This window comes from Nicotiana tabacum, chromosome 11 (assembly GCF_000715075.1).
Source record: "Nicotiana tabacum cultivar K326 chromosome 11, ASM71507v2, whole genome shotgun sequence".
NCBI classification, from domain to species: Eukaryota; Viridiplantae; Streptophyta; class Magnoliopsida; order Solanales; family Solanaceae; genus Nicotiana; species Nicotiana tabacum.
The window spans coordinates 35,420,893-35,437,168 of record NC_134090.1 but is presented as its reverse complement, the minus strand read 5'-3'; the positions used below and the strand labels follow the sequence as shown (position 1 = coordinate 35,437,168).

The following is a 16,276-nucleotide window of genomic DNA, read 5'->3' as shown; positions in this document are numbered from 1 at the left end:
AAAGAGATTGAGGTGTACGTGGACGATGTGATCATAAAGTCCAAGCATCAGGAAGACCACGTAGCAGACTTAAGGAAGTTTTTCCAAAGACTTCGAAGGTATGATATTAAGCTCAACCCGGCCAAATGTGCCTTTGGTGTTCCATCTGGAAAGCTGTTGGGATTCATCGTCAGTCGACCAGGTATTGAACTGGACCCGTCAAAGATCAAATCTATCCAAGATTTTCCACCGCCGAAGAACAAGACAGAAGTAATGAGTCTGTTGGGAAGGTTGAATTACATCAGCAGATTTATTGCACAACTCACAGCAACCTGTGAACCCATCTTTCGGCTATTGAAGAAGGATGCCGCGGTAGAATGGACGGTGGAATTCCAGGAGGCATTTGACCAGATCAAAGGATATTTATCAAATCCACCTGTATTGGTTCCACCTGAGCCAGAGAGACCGTTAATTCTTTATCTAACGGTCTTGGAGAATTCGTTTGGCTGCGTGTTGGGGCAACACGACATTACAGGAAGGAAGGAGCAAGCCATCTATTATCTCAGTAAGAAGTTTACAGTATATGAGGTTAAGTACACTCAACTCGAGAAGACATGTTGCGCCCTAACTTGGGTGGCCCAGAAATTGAAGCCTTATTTGTCCTCATATACTACTTATCTCATTTCCCGCTTGGATCCGCTAAAGTATATTTTTCAGAAGCCTATGCCCACAGGAAGGTTAGCGAAATGGCAAATATTACTCATGGAGTTTGACATCGTCTATGTGACGAGGACATCCATGAAGGCCCAAGCATTGGCAAATCACTTGGCTGAGAATCCTATTGATGAAGAATACGAGCCGTTGAGGACGTATTTTCCTGACGAGGAAGTAATGCATATAGATGAGTTGGAATTACCTGAGGAACCAGGTTGGAAGCTTTTATTTGATGGAGCCGCAAATGCGAAGGGTGTTGGAATAGGAGCGGTACTTATTTCTGAAACAGGACGTCATTATCCTGTTACAGCTCAGCTGCGTTTCTATTGTACCAATAACATGGCTGAGTATGAGGCATGCATTTTGGGTCTGCGACTAGCTACAGATATGGATGTCCAGGACGTTTTGGTCTTGGGAGACTCGGACCTCCTGGTGCATCAGATTCAGGGTGAATGGGAAACACGGGATTTGAAACTCATACCATATCGACAATGTTTGCACGATCTGAGCAAGCGATTTTGATCGGTGGAGTTCAGACACATACCAAGAGTTCACAATGAGGTTGCCGATGCATTGGCCACTTTAGCATCGATGTTGCACCACCCAGACAAAATTCATGTTGACCCGTTGCACATCCAGGTTCGTGATCAACATGCCTATTGCTACATGATAGAAGAAGAAGTGGATGGTGAGACATGGTTTTATGACGTCAAGGAGTACCTCAAGATGGGGATATACCCGGAGCAGGACACCGGAGATCAAAAAAGAGCCATTCGGCGATTGTCAAGTGGTTTCTTCCTCAGTGGAGGAGTGTTGTACAAAAGAACCCCGGATTTGGGATTGCTGAGATGTATAGACGCCAGTCAAGCCACGACAGTTATGACAGAGGTACATGCTGGAGTTTGTGGGCCACATATGAGTGGATATGTATTGGCGAAGAAGATTCTTCAAGCAGGGTATTATTGGCTCACTATGGAGCGTGATTGTATCAATTTCGTGCGGAAATGCCATCAATGTCAGATACACGGAGATTTGATTCATTCTCCGCTGACAGAATTACATACAATGTCAGCGCCATGGCCATTTGTTGCATGGGGCATGGATGTCATTGGACCTATTGAGCCAGCAACTACCAACGATCACAGGTTCATTCTGGTGGCCATCGACTATTTTACTAAGTGGGTTGAAGCTAAAAGTTTCAAATCAGTAACCAAGAAGGCAGTGGTGGATTTTGTTCACTCCCATATTATCTGTAGATTTGGGGTCCCAAAAGTGATCATCACGGATAATGGTGCTAATCTTAACAACAATTTGATGAAAGAAGTATGTAAATAGTTTAAGATTACACACCGTAATTCCACACCATATCGTCCTAAGGTGAATGGAGCAGTTGAAGCAACCAACAAGAACATCAAGAAGATACTGAGGAAGATGGTAGAAGGATCCAGACAATGGCATGAAAAATTACCATTTGCGTTGTTGGGTTATCGCACTACCGTCTGGACTTCAGTAGGTGCAACCCCTTATTTGTTGGTATATGGAACCGAAGCAGTAATACCTGCGGAAGTTTAAATTTCATCCCTTCGGATTGTCGCTGAGGCTGAGATTGATGATGACGAGTGGATCATAACCCGATTGGAGCATTTGAACCTGATTGATGAAAAAAGATTGGCAGCTGTGTGTCATGGACAGTTATATCAAAGGAGAATGGCGAGAGCCTACAACAAGAAGGTGCGCCCCAGAAAATTTGAGGTAGGACAGCAGGTGTTGAAATGAATCCTGCCACATCAGGCCGAAGCAAAAGGCAAGTTCGCCCCGAATTGGCAAGGACCGTTCATTATAACCAGAGTATTGTCCAATGGCGCTTTATGTTTAACAGATATCGACGGGAAATGCGTCGACATGGCTATCAATTCTGACGCAGTTAAGATATATTATGTATGATTTCTTTTGATTGTAATTGTTGTTTGTTTGTGGTTGGCATTTATCAGAGAATGAAATGACGGAGGCAATTCTTTCTTATATCCAAACACTTTATCCTTTGCTTCCCTTTTTGAGCCTTATTTATTCTTTCATATCCCTCTTTTGGAATCAGTAAATTAAAATGAAAAAAGGGGAGAAAAATAATGATAATAAAGACAAAAGAAAAGTCACAAGAAAAACAAAGGAATTGGGAACTACGTTTGAACTAATTCTTCAAATAAGGATACATAGGCGCCTCACGGCTCGGTCATAGCGTAACAAAAAAAGTAAAAATCCCCAAGCAAGAAAAACTGGGGCACAAGTTGTGTTTGTAATTTTGAAAAGAAAGTTTGATTCCAAGAGTTGTAATATTTTACCCATCAAAAGTATTTCGAGCCTTTTTGATACCCCTTTTCCTTTCAGCCAGACACGAAAACCCATATTGATGTCCAAAAAGACCTCCCGATCAGTATCCGAAAAGTGCAAAGTCATGCAAATGGAAGTTGGTAATAACACTCTGATCCCCAGCAGAGAAGAGGATCATAAACTAGAAATGAATTGATAGCCGAAAGAATCCCCAGCAAAGAGAGTCATATCGGCAGCACTCCTATCCCAGCTGAAAAATAAAATAAAATGAGAGAGTCTTATCGGTGAAAACCTTCACAGGCACCATAAGGTGATGGAAGTTGAGAGAAATAAAATGAGAGGGTATTATCGGTAAAAACCTTCACAGGCACCATAAGGCGACGGGAGTTGAGAGAAATGAGAGAGTCTTATTAGTGAAAATCCCTCGAAGGGCACTATGAGGCGACAAGGCAAGATTGGCGGGAAGGATCCGCGGTTGGCAAAGAGTTGAGTGTTTTATTTATCCCCAGCAAGATGAAGCTGTCCGAAAGATTGATTGATATGAATAGACTGGGTTGATTAATCCGGAATGCACGACATGATCATTGAGATCGGTTATATCTCAGATAAGTTCTTTTCTTTCTTTTTCCCCAGCATTTATTCAGAAAGACTTCTTCTTTTTCTATTTTTTTTAAATGATCACTTTTTCATTTTAAAGACTTTACCTCCCCAAGTTTGTTTTTGAAAAGGATTTTCAGAGCTTACTACCAGTTGCTAAAATGGTGCAAAGCAAAATGCGAATAGGACAGGCCAAGGATAAGGCGACAAAGCGAAAAGAAGTTGGTCGGAAGACCAAATAATGAAGGGGTCTAGATCCCAAGAGGACCAAAATTCCAGGGGAAGTTGGAGAAAAACAGAAAAATGACAGGTTAAAAAAGTTATGGATCAAATTCCAAGAGGATCCCCAGCAGATTTGCGAGATACAGGAACAACTCCGACAGGTTCTCGACCAAGCTTCATAATGGTCGGACAACACAGAGCGGGGAAGAAAGAGAAAAGAAAAACCATCCCCAGCAGGAGTATCATCCTCAGCAAACAATATCCTCCCCAGCAAGTTTTATAGCAAAGCAAGGAAAAGAAAAGGAAAAAACCATCCCCAGCAGAAGTGGCATGACCACTCGCCCCGTTTTAAACTAACAAATTTTTCTTTGATTTTAAGCAGGGAAAAGAAATATTATTGACAGCAGGAAGACAGAGTCACAAAGAAGATTATCAAACTGGGGCAGAAAACTTTCTCTCATTACGAAAATTTTCTTGAAATCAGATAGCCATTTGGGAAAGAGAGAAGATAACACAAGTTTTGAAGAAAATAAAATCCCCAACAGTATACAAGAAGGGAGGTACAAGTTTTAAAAGGAGAGCAATCTTGGAAGAAGCAAGATAACCCAAAGTTGTAAAAGCAATGACCTTTGAATCAATATCATCCCTACCATTGTTAAAAGAAGGAAGATAATTCCCCAACAGTGTTATTCCCGGCAGGTTTCAGGGAAGTGGAAGCACTAAGCTTTAAAGGAAATAGTCTTTGAAGAAGGAAAATGACATATTTGTGAAATAAAATATCGATGTTATTCCCAGCAGTTTTAAGAGGAACAAAACACCAGTTTGGAAGGAAGCAGTTGAAGAAGTCAGGAGCCCGCCTGGAGAATGGAGGTGTTACATTTTCAAAGTTGTTGAAGTCAGGAGCCCGCCTGGAGAATGGAGGTGTTACATTTAAGTTGTTGTTGAAGTCAGGAGCCCGCCTGGAGAATGGAGGCCGAATTATTTTTAAGTTATTGTTGAAGTCAGGAGCCCGCCTGGAGAATGGAGGCTGATTTATTTTCAAAATTGCTGATAAAGTCAGGAGCCCGCCTGGAGAATGGAGGCTGATTTATTTTCAAAGTTGCTATGGAAGTCAGAAACCCGCCTGTAGAATGGAGGTTGTTAAATGTTAAGATTGGAGAAGTCAGGAGGCCGCCTGGAGAATGGAGGTGTTACATTTTCAAAGTGGTTGAAGTCAGGAGCCCGGCTGTAAAATGGAGGCTGAATTATCTTGAAGAAGTTGTTGAAGTCAGGAGCCCGCCTGGAGAATGGAGGCTGAATTATCTTGAAGAAGTTGTTGAAGTCAGGAGCCCGCCTGGAGAACGGAGGTTGTTATTTTAAGTTGGAGAAGTCAGAAGCCCGCCTGTAGAACGGAGGTTGTTATATTTTTAAGTTGTTGAAGTCAGGAGCCCGCCTGGAGAACGGAGGTTGTTATTTTAAGTTGGAGAAGTCAGGAGCCCGCCTGTAGAACAGAGGTTGTTATATTTTTAAGTTGTTGAAGTCAGGAGCCCGCCTGTAGAATGGAGGTTGTTAAATGTTAAGTTGGAGAAGTCAGGAGCCCGCCTGTAGAACGGAGGTTGTTATATTTTTAAGTTGAAGAAGTCAGGACCCCGCCTGGAGAATGGAGGTTGTGTCACCTTTCAAAAGTCAAGTTGGTGTCGGGAGCATCCCCGCCTGCAGAACAGAGGAATACATTTCAAGATCAAACAGAAGTCAGTAATAAGGAGGGGTACAACAAAAATCCCCAGCATAACAAGCTTTAATGTAGGAAGCAGTGTCCCCAGCAGACAGAACGGAATAATAAAACTTGTGTTCAAGAAAAGCAAAAGGCCAGTGTCATCCCCAGCAGTTTTCGAAAGAAAGGCACCAGAGGAAACACAAGCCGACAAGAAAGCAAAAGCAACCAGAGCGTGTGGAAGATAGATAAGATTTTGTAATTCCTACTTTAGTCTAGCCTCTAGTTTTCTTTTGAGCACAATGTAACAAGGAGATCGGTAAGCAGTAGTAACAACATGCAATAGCAGTAACAACAAAAAGCAGTCCCATGGTAGTCCCAGCTACCAAAACTTTCCAAACTACATTAACCTGATTCTCTTCTAGCCAGGAATATGTAGGAAACCTTTGAAGCAAAGGTTCGGTTAAATCATTTTCAAAAAATGCTTCATACGGAGTATTCCAACGGGCAAAAATCGCTCGTATCTACTCACTTTATCTTTGCACGAAAACCCTTCGTGTTTTCGGACAAAGAGGGACAGCTGTGAGCACGTGATTTTTGCTTTACGAAAACTACTCCAAAAGAAATCAAAGATAAAACAAAATTCTCTTGGTGTGCAATTTTTAGGATTTATGGAATTTTTGGATAATTATTTGTCTTTTGTCCGTATATGTTTACCTTGTTATAGTAAATTGAAAAATAAAATAAAAAATACATGTTGCATGTATATCTAGGATTTAATTATGCATTTAAGAATTAATTAAACCATTATTTGGCTCTAAAAGGAAAATCATAAAAATATGCGTGTTATTCTATTTGTTGTCATTGTGTGATTTTATTTTAAGGTTTTAATTTGTGTGTTAATTATTGTAAGTGTTAATTAATATTTGTGTTAGTTTTATTTTTGATTTTACAAATCAATTAGGAATTGTGTTTAAATTAGAAAATTAAAGAAGGAAAAGGGAAAAGAGTTCAAAAATATGAAGAAATTCGGACTGGGCTAGTTTTTTAAAAAGAGAAGTCAGGCCCAATATCACACCCAACCCAGGCCCAACCGACCAGTCTCAGAATCCAACCAAACGACGCCGTTTTTGGGTCAAAGCTTCTGGGCCATTGATCTCACGCATCCAACGGTCAGGATCATAAATCCATTACCTGTATAATCTTATCCTACCCGTTTCCATACCCGTTCTCCCCACCAAACGACCCCGTATTCAATTAAAAGGGTTGATCGAGGCCGTTGATCTCACGCATCCAACGACACTGATTAATTCAATCATTTTAATATATCAAATCCCATCAGACCCCCCTCCCAAACCAAATCCCCCACCCCTCTTCGTCTCTGAAGAACAAGAGATCCCAATCCCTCCCCGAACCCTAGAGCTGCCACCCCACTCTTTCGCTTGAAACCCGACGGCCCTTATGCCGGTCGCCGTGAAAATCACACCCTAGGTTCCCCTGACCCTCCCCTCTCTGAATCCCCACTCCATTGTCTTCGAATCCTCATAGAATGGTTCGAATATTCGATCAAAGAAATCGACCAAGAAACCCTAACCTACCCCAATAAGTCCCAAACTCACACCCAATAATCACCTTGACCTCCTCGTTGCTAATCCCTAATCAGATTGGCTCAAATTCGAGTAAAACTCACCGAATGGCGGATCTAGGACTCAACAGTTCGAGTTTGTTTCAAAGCTGTCAGGGTCGAACAGTTTCTGGTTAGTATTATAAGTCTACTTCTAATGAAATAGACGTATAATACTAACTGGAACTCAAGTTCGAAAGGGCGTATGGTTGAAATCCAAGAAAAATAGTGAGTTCTTTTCAACTTCTTCTTTTTCCTTTTTCTTTTCTATGTGTTTGTTTGTCTGCGTGATTAGTCATTTTTTTTAGGATTTTTAGTTTAAGTTAATCCAATATATATATTCTGTTTCTTTTTCGGATTTTGGTTGGATTAAATATTTCAATGTTTGTTTAAGTAGTTGGATCAATTCCTCGTTTACATAAATTAGGTTTGTTGTAATTCGTTTTTTTGTCCGTTATTTTCCCCATTCTCCATCAGTTTATGTTCTGTCGATTAATAACATAGGTTATAAATAGTTTCGTCGATTAGTCCATTCTTGTTTGTAAACCAGTAAGTCCATCAAATGGTTTAATGTCGTATTATGTATTCTGATCTGTAGACACTTAGCTTCAAGGCATTGTCATTGATCCTGCATGCTTGTTAGGGTGGACCTAGAATCCCTGCATTTGTGATTGATTCTGATGTAGTTTCAAGTTTAGTTTTAATGATTTCGTTGGGTTCTGTGCTATGACTTAAATTCAGTTTATTTTTGCTTCAATGGGAACTCAACCTCAGTCATTCAGTTGTTAGAAGAATTGGTTATAGCTGTTAGTCAGAATTAGTTTTAGATAACTGTTAGTTTGAACAGATTTTAGAATTAAAAGTTTTAATACAGTTGAATAATTGTATTAGGAAGTCAGTAATATCAAGGGGTTTTCAGGGTTGATTTAGGAATGAAATAGTTAGGATTATATTTTAGTGTTAGTACTTTGTTAGTGGGGTATTAAATAATACACTAATGGGGAACAAAAGGGAATGGGGGGCTGATAATAAGGAAAAACTTCCTTAGTGGAATTTAAAGTGAAAAATCAGATTTTTAGTGAAAAATTCTGATTTGAATAAGGAAAAGGGGTCGGGCACTAAGTTTGAAAGGGGGGAAGGTTGTATAAAAAGGGAATAGGGGACAATTCAGAAGGGAGAGAAAAAATTCAGAGCTAAAAGCAAAAGAAAAGACTGTTTTTTTAACTCTTAAAAGAATCAGTAAGAGTGGAGAGTAAAAAAAACATTTATTAATTTTCAGATCTAGAGTTCAAAATTAAAAACTCCAAAAACCAAATACAATAAAAATCTAAGAGAAAAACCAAAAATAGTTACTATTCCACTGGAATTTTCAGTTTAATTTCCAGTTTTTCCTAAGTTCTGGTTTCAGAGACATATATACTGATTTCGAATGGCTTTAGGTCCAATTGAGCTAGATTTCAATTGAGTATGGGTTTGACTGGAAGTGTTGAGTATTTTCTGGGTAATTGTCAAGGTCATTTGGCCTGTTTCGAAATTGATTTAAGTCGATCTTTCTTTTGTGTGGTTGCAAATTTTCTTTTGGGCTATGTTTTGATTTTCTGGGCTGTGTATTGTTGCTGTTTGGTTATCTCAAAGTGCTGTTGATCATCACTGCTCCACTGACCTCCTCTTCTTCTTCTTCTTCTTACATTTCACATCTCCAGGTACACATTTGAGCCTGATTCTATGTAGATCTCTTGCTGGAAATGAAAAAATGAAATTGAGCCTGGACCTCTGCTGTTGCCTTGCGATTTTAGTAGCTTTATCATGTTTAGATAGAATTATATCGTTTGTTAGTTCGCTCATAGACTGTATTAGCTTTGGACTATTTAAGTTTATGGACCGTTGAACTCTTGCTGATAAGCTTATGAACTTCATAATTGGCAACGTTAATTTGACTTAGACATATGCTGGTGTAGTGTAGTATAATGAGAGGTAACTTGATTTGTTTCTCATTAATTGCAAGAAAAACAAGTCAAATGGTTTGGTTTTGATGTGCTACTTTCAGTGATCCATTTTTTTAATCATGAACTGCTGGAATAATAATTCAGTAATGCTAGATTGAACTGTCTTAAAATCAATAGGGTATTTTAAGTTCAGGCTATTGAGTAGTTCGCATGTAATGTAAATAAAAATTACCTAGTCCAATTGATTAGCTTATTCATGTGAGGCTGACGTTTAGGATCAATACTGTTAAGTTCAATCACCCCCCAGTCTGTGTTCATCTTAGTGACATTCAATAACTCATCAGGAACCATAATAGAAAATGATATAAGTAGGGAATTGAAATTCAAGCGATTAGCATGTTATCAATTTGAACAATGTCTATTCTATCACAAAAGCAATAAGTGAATTTGGGAACACTTTAGATCAAGTTTGGGCCATAGCAATTTTAAAATGTCGTTGGTATAAGTCTGCTGAAATTCCAGGCCATACAGCCTCGTTTTGCTGATTTGGGGCCTTAGTAATTTAGCGCGGGCCCGGGTCTTGTGCTGAATTCCTTCTCGTTTGGGCCTGGGCCAAAGCCTACATACGATTGATTTTGGTTATAGATTGGCTAGTGATTCTTACTCTTTGGGTTCCCCTTGGGGCCTAATGACATGTTTAGTTTAGACCATCATTTAGCTTGCATTAGATCAATGATATTAACCAAGTAAGATTTTCCTTATTTTTAGAGACAAATAAAAATAGAAAATCATAGTCATTTTAGGTTTGCCCTTTTAAAATAAAAATGAGATGAGCCTCGCCGAATAAACTATAAATTGCGGGGCCCTCAATAAGTATTGTACTAATTTTTAGACTTCGGGATGGGCCGTTTTAGTGAATTTCACGGCCTTCCCCAAAATAATAACGCATTAGTCTCTTTAGGCGCATATTTTAATAACATTACCTTCCTAAACTCGAGTGCACATTTATGTGACTCAAATACAAATCCCAATGAAGTTGAAATGTGTCAACAACCACGAGTGCATTTATGTGACGTGATTCGAGACGTGTTTTCACGACGTTGCAATTCTCTTTTAAAATAACAATAATTAAAATGGCTAAAAGTTAAAATTTGCACATAGACTCATAATTGTTAAAATCAGGTAATTTACGCCAAAGATAACAATTGAGCGACCGTGCTAGAACCACGGAACTCGGGAATGCCTAACACCTTCTCCCGGCTTAACAGAATTCCTTACTCGGATTTCTAGTGCGCGGACTGTAATACAGAGTCATTCTTTTCCTCGATTGGGGATTCAACTGGTGACTTGGGACACCATAAATCTCCCAAGTGGCGACTCTGAATTAAATAAATAAATCCCGTTTCGATTGTCCTTTAATTGGAAAAACTTCCTCTGCGCCCCTGCTGGCGCGGGCGAAAAAGGAGGTGTGACAGCGCGCCCACTATTGCGACCACACTAGACCAGATGGTCGAGGCAGAATGTTAGGGTATTAGCGCAGCCATTAGCGCGGCCGCGCTAGCCCAGTTCCTTGAATATTAATTTTCAGGGGTAAACTTGGAAGTCTGGGGGGAAATTCACTTAACCTATAGAAGGTCAAGCTCGCCCAATGAGGTATTATGCAGCTTTTGATAGCTTAGTGCAAGAAAAGGAGAGGCAAGAGGCAAGGAGGAGGATTCAACATCAAGTTCTTCATTTCTTCCTTTTGTTTTTATGATTTGTGATGAATTTGATTATTGTAGTGATGAACACTAGTATGAGTAGCTAAATATTTATTCTAAGGTTTGATGGAACCTATTGAAGTATGAACTTCTTGATTATGTTAATATAGTTTGCCATTTTAATCTCTATTTGTTCAACTACATGCTTGTTGTAGTTAATTGACAGGATCCTCAATTAGTTGTGCCTATTTAATGTGTATAACTCGGGAGAGTGCATATTTAGGTAATTGTTGAACAACACCACTCCCAAAATATATGAGGGATCAATAATTACGGGTTTAAAGGCGGGATTAGGAATAACGAAGCCATGAGTGCAATCTAAAGTGAGCTATAATAAACAAAGACAGCTAGCGTATCTTGGGAGAGTGCGTCTAGTAAATTATCATGATTACTCGGGAGAGATTTACGGTAAGAGGAGTGCTCATGATTGATAGAGATGATTTGGTGATTCTATGTGAAGCATAAGCGAAGGGATTCCATCAATAGGGGAAATCATAGCCTTAGAACCTTCTTTTAATTGTTACAACTAAATCATAGTTAGTTTTAAGCTGTTTAATTACATTCATTCTTAGTTAGTAGAGATACTATCAATTGTTATTGACAACGTTTGGGAAGTTGATTCCGTAGAGTTTAGTACGTTTAACGAAAGTGATAGATATGTTAATTCCTTATGGGTTCGACTCTGGGCTAAATAATCAGATTATATTTGCAACGTCCGCGTGTCCATTTTATAAGGCATAGTTGGGCATGATCAAATTTTGGCGCCGTTGCCGGGGAATTTAACGTTGTTATCAATTACAATTGAAAGAAGTACAAAAAAATTCTTAGTGTAGTCAATTTTCTCTATACCCAATCTTTACATTGAAATTTTAACGTTTGTTGACTTGGTTACACAGGTGCATGCCTATAAACTCATCAAGAACTGGTGAAGTATTTGAAGTATTATCAGATCCCGAGAAAGTTTTCAAGGCCTTGAACCGGGCCAACCGGAAAAATAAACAAGAACAAACAATTAAACACTTTGAGACAGAAATGGGAGATCACGAAACGAACCTAGCTGTACCAATAGCGCCAGTGACACCTCTTGTGCCAGAGGCAACTCTCTATGACTAGGCACAACCCACAACTGAAAATCTGGCCACCTCAATTTTAGTCCCGCAAATACAGGCTGAATCATTCCAAATCACGAATAACATGTTGCACTTGTTGCAGAACAAGGGACTATTTTCGGGGTCACAAGTCGAAGATCCTCAATAGCACTTGAAGAATTTCCTGTCAATCTGCAAAACCCAAAGGCAGACCAACGTAACTCCCGAAGCAATCAAGGTGTTATTGTTTCCTTTCTCAGTGATAGGAGCTGCCCAGACCTGACTAAACTCACTCACCATAAATTCCATAACAACTTGGGAGGAGTTAGTCAAGCAATTCGTGAACAAGTTCTACACACCCAACAAAATCGCTCAACAAATTGATGAAATTTTGAGTTTTAAACAGAGACCAATGGAGACACTGCATGAAACATGGGAACGATTCAAGGGGATGCTGGTTATATGTCTGCACCATGGTATTCCAGATCTGATGTTGGGGCAGCGGTTTTACATGGGATTGTCAGATAGCGTGAAGAACATTGTTGATGCTTCAGTTGGCAGAGAATTTTTGAGCGAAACATGGAGAGAAGGTCAGGGTCTGCTTGACAAGATGGCACAGAATTCAGGATAGATAACCAGGAATGCACCTATCACTCCAGTGGTGTACTTAGTACCCTTAGATCCATCCAACTCTATGCCTGAAAATATGGCCACCTTACTGACACAGATGAGCATACTCACCAAAAGGTGGAAGAGTTAGGGCAGAAGCAGCAGGTACACATTGTAGATACTACCAATGGGGGCTTGTGAACATCGTGCATTAGTCAGCCAATTGGTAACTAGTGGAATGTAGAACATGATCATCATCACTACCCTGAAGACATGAACTATGTGTCGAATTATGGAGGCCAGAGACTGGGTGGTCAGAATTGGGGCCAGCAGAATCAGTAGTACAGGCCAGCCCAGCCACAGCTCAACGATGCGAACATGGGAGGTATGAGACTCCCTAACAATATGGCACCTTAACCAAGGCCACAGGGATATAATAATCAGAATCAGCAGCAGGGATATCACCCTCCTTATCAGCAGCAACATGGTGGAAGGCAAGAAGATGGGCTTGCTAGACTTGAAGCAATGATGCAGCAGGTTATTGGGTCTAATGCAAAGATTAGTAAGAGAGTAGATGCACATGATTCAGCGATCAAGAATATTGAAATGCAGATGGGCCAAATTTCGATGTCTCTGAACAATCGTCCTTATGGGACACTACCTGAAGACACCTAGATAAATCCAAAAGATCAAGTCCCGAAGTAGCTGATGGCGGTGAGTCTACATAATGGTAGAGATTTTGATGTAGAGCAAGAGAGGGCTTGAGAAACTAGACAAGCGGAGACACTCATACCAGTGCCCATCGAGCTGGATGAGTCAACGAAACTGACAGAGGTGATAGTCCAGCCCGCCCAGGAAGAAAATAACATTCAGATTGAGACTGAGAAGGAAGCTGAGACAGCCCAGGAACTAGTAGTTGAGGTGGTAGCTGATAAAGATCAATCCCAAATGATTGGGAAGAAGAGACCTCCTGCACCCTTCCCTCAGAGGCTGGCTAAGTACCAAAAGAAGGAGCAATACAAGAAGTTCTTGGAGATGCTGAAACAAATCCAGGTAAATATTCCATTGATTGATGTTTTGAAAGAGATGCTTGGGTATGCAAAAATGATGAAGGACTTAATGTCCCGAAAATTTGATTTCCAAGACTTTGCCACAATTACTCTTACTCAGACCTGTAGTGCAGTGGTGACTAGACCAATTGCGAAAAAGCTGTCTGACCCAGGGAGCTTTACAATTCCATGCATTATTGGTAATTTTGCTTTTGCTAAGGCACTGTGTGATCGAGGGGCCATCATTAATCTTATGCCCCGGGCGATTTATAAGAGGCTAGGTATTGGAAGAGCTAGACTCGCCTCTATGTTGTTGCAACTAGCTGACAGGACTGTAAAGCAACCCTCAGGTATCCTGGATGATGTGTTTATTCAGGTAGGGAAATTTGTGTTCCCTGCAGATTTTGTGATATTAGACTGCAAGTTAGATGAAGAGATTCCCATAATTTGGGAAGACCATTCTTGGCCACTGGGAGAGCTCTCATTGATTGTGAGACTGGGAAACTCAAGATGAGATTGAACGACGAAGAGATAACATTCAATGTGCAGAAATCTATGAGGCGGCCAAGTGAATTCTCCAGTTGCTCTCTTATTGATGCCGTGGATGTAATCGTAGAGACTGATGATCAGATGCTGACTATTGAGGACCCTCTTGCTGCATGTCTGATGAACTTATATGAGGTAAATAGAGAAGAACTGGCAGAATGGGTGATGGCATTAGAGGGTAAAAGGTTCTGGGATAGAACTCTTGACTTTGAGCCCTTGCACTTGGAAAATAGAGAAACTCCTCCAGCCAAGCCATCCATCGAAGAACCACCAAAGCTAGAGTTGAAGCCACTGCCCGCCCATCTCAGGTATGAGTTCCTTGGACCTAACTCCACATTACCTGTTATTATCTCATCTAGTTTGTTAGATGTGCAGGCACAACAACTCTTGCAGGTACTCAAGGAGTGTAAGACTGCTATTGGGTAGACCATGGCAGACATAAAGGGGATCAACCCAGCCTACTATATGCACAAAACTCTGCCGGAAGAGGGACACAAACCTTCCAGGGAACACCAAAGAAGGTTGAACCCCAACATGAAGGAAGTGGTGAAGAAAGAAGTGATAAAGTGGTTAGATGCGGGAATCATTTTCCCAATATCTGACAGTAGCTGTGTTAGCCCGGTTCAATGTGTACCTAAAAAGGGGGGCATGACGGTAGTTAAAAATAATAACAATGAAATGATCTCTATGAGAACCATCACGGGCTGGAGAATTTGTATGGATTACAGAAAGTTAAATCTAGCCACCCGAAAAGACCACTTCCCACTTTCCTTCATTGATCAAATTGGCAGGGAGGTCGCATTTCTATTTTCTGGATGGGTACTCAGGGTACAATAAGATCTTTATTGCACTAGAGGACAGAGAAAAGACCTCCTTCACTTGCCCGTATGACATTTATGCCTTTCGGAGGATGCCCTTTGGCCTATGCAATGCACCAGTCACATTCCAAAGGTGTATGGTGGCCATATTCACTGACATGGTGGAGGACATAATGGAGGTGTTCATGGATGATTTCTCAGTGGTGGGGAACTCATTTGATGAGTGTCTTATAAATCTGACTCGTGTGCTGAGACGGTGTATTGAGACTAACATGGTTCTTAATTGGGAGAAGTGTCATTTCATGGTACAAGAGGGCATAGTCTTGGGGCACCGAGTGTCAAGCAAAGGAATTGAGGTGGATCGTGCTAAAGTGGATGTGATAGCAAAGTTGCCCCCTCCAACTTCAGTCAAGGCAATCAGGAGCTTTCTCGGGCATGCCGGTTTCTACCGGAGATTCATAAGAGACTTCTCAAAAATTGCCAACCTTCTCTGTAAGTTGTTATAAAAAGATCACCCTTTCTTGTTTAGTGATGACTGCACGGTAGCATTCGAGGAGCTGAAGAAGAGGCTAGTCACATCACCTATCATTGTTGCCCCCGAATGGGAGCAACTATTCGAACTCATGTGTGATGCAAGTGACTACACAGTGGGGGTAGTGCTAGGACAGCGAAAAGACAAGCTGATGCATCCAATCTACTATGCTAGTAGAACGCTGAGTGGAGCCCAGCTGAATTACACTGTGACTGAGAAGGAGATGTTGGCTGTGGTGTTTGCTTTCGACAAGTTCAGATCATACCTGATTGGCTCTAAGGTAATTGTATACACTGATCATGTAGCTCTCAGGTACTTTATTGAGAAGAAGGAGTCCAAGCCGTGCCTAATTCATTGGGTGCTGCTATTGTAAGAATTTGATCTCGAAATTCGTGACCGTAAGGGCATAGAAAATCAAGTTGCTGATCATCTATCGCGACTTGAAGGAGCTAAAAACTCAGTCGAGGTTGAAGATATTCTGGAAACCTTTCCAAATGAGCAGCTGCTCGCTATTAGTCTTGAGGAAGCTCCATGGTATGCAGATTACGCAAATTACCTGGCCAGTGATATAGTTCCCTATGACCTTTCATCTGTACAAAATAAAATTTTTTATCATGACTGCCGCATGTATTATTGGGATGAGCCCTATCTATTTAGAATATGTGTTGAAAATATGATCCGGAGGTGTGTCCCCGAGATAGAACAATCTTCTGTTTTGTAGGCTTGTCACGCATCGGCATATGGAGGACATTTTGGAGGGGTCAGGACAGC

The 16,276-nt window shown here is 40.7% G+C and overlaps 1 non-coding gene across 1 annotated transcript; it reads right to left on the bottom strand.

The window, feature by feature from the left end:
* Positions 1–12,324: 12,324 nt before the first annotated feature.
* Positions 12,325–12,431, bottom strand: LOC142166676 (small nucleolar RNA R71). The gene has a single exon (XR_012697079.1). It is a non-coding gene; the product is annotated as a small nucleolar RNA R71 (small nucleolar RNA).
* Between the last annotated feature and the right edge of the window lie 3,845 nt (positions 12,432–16,276).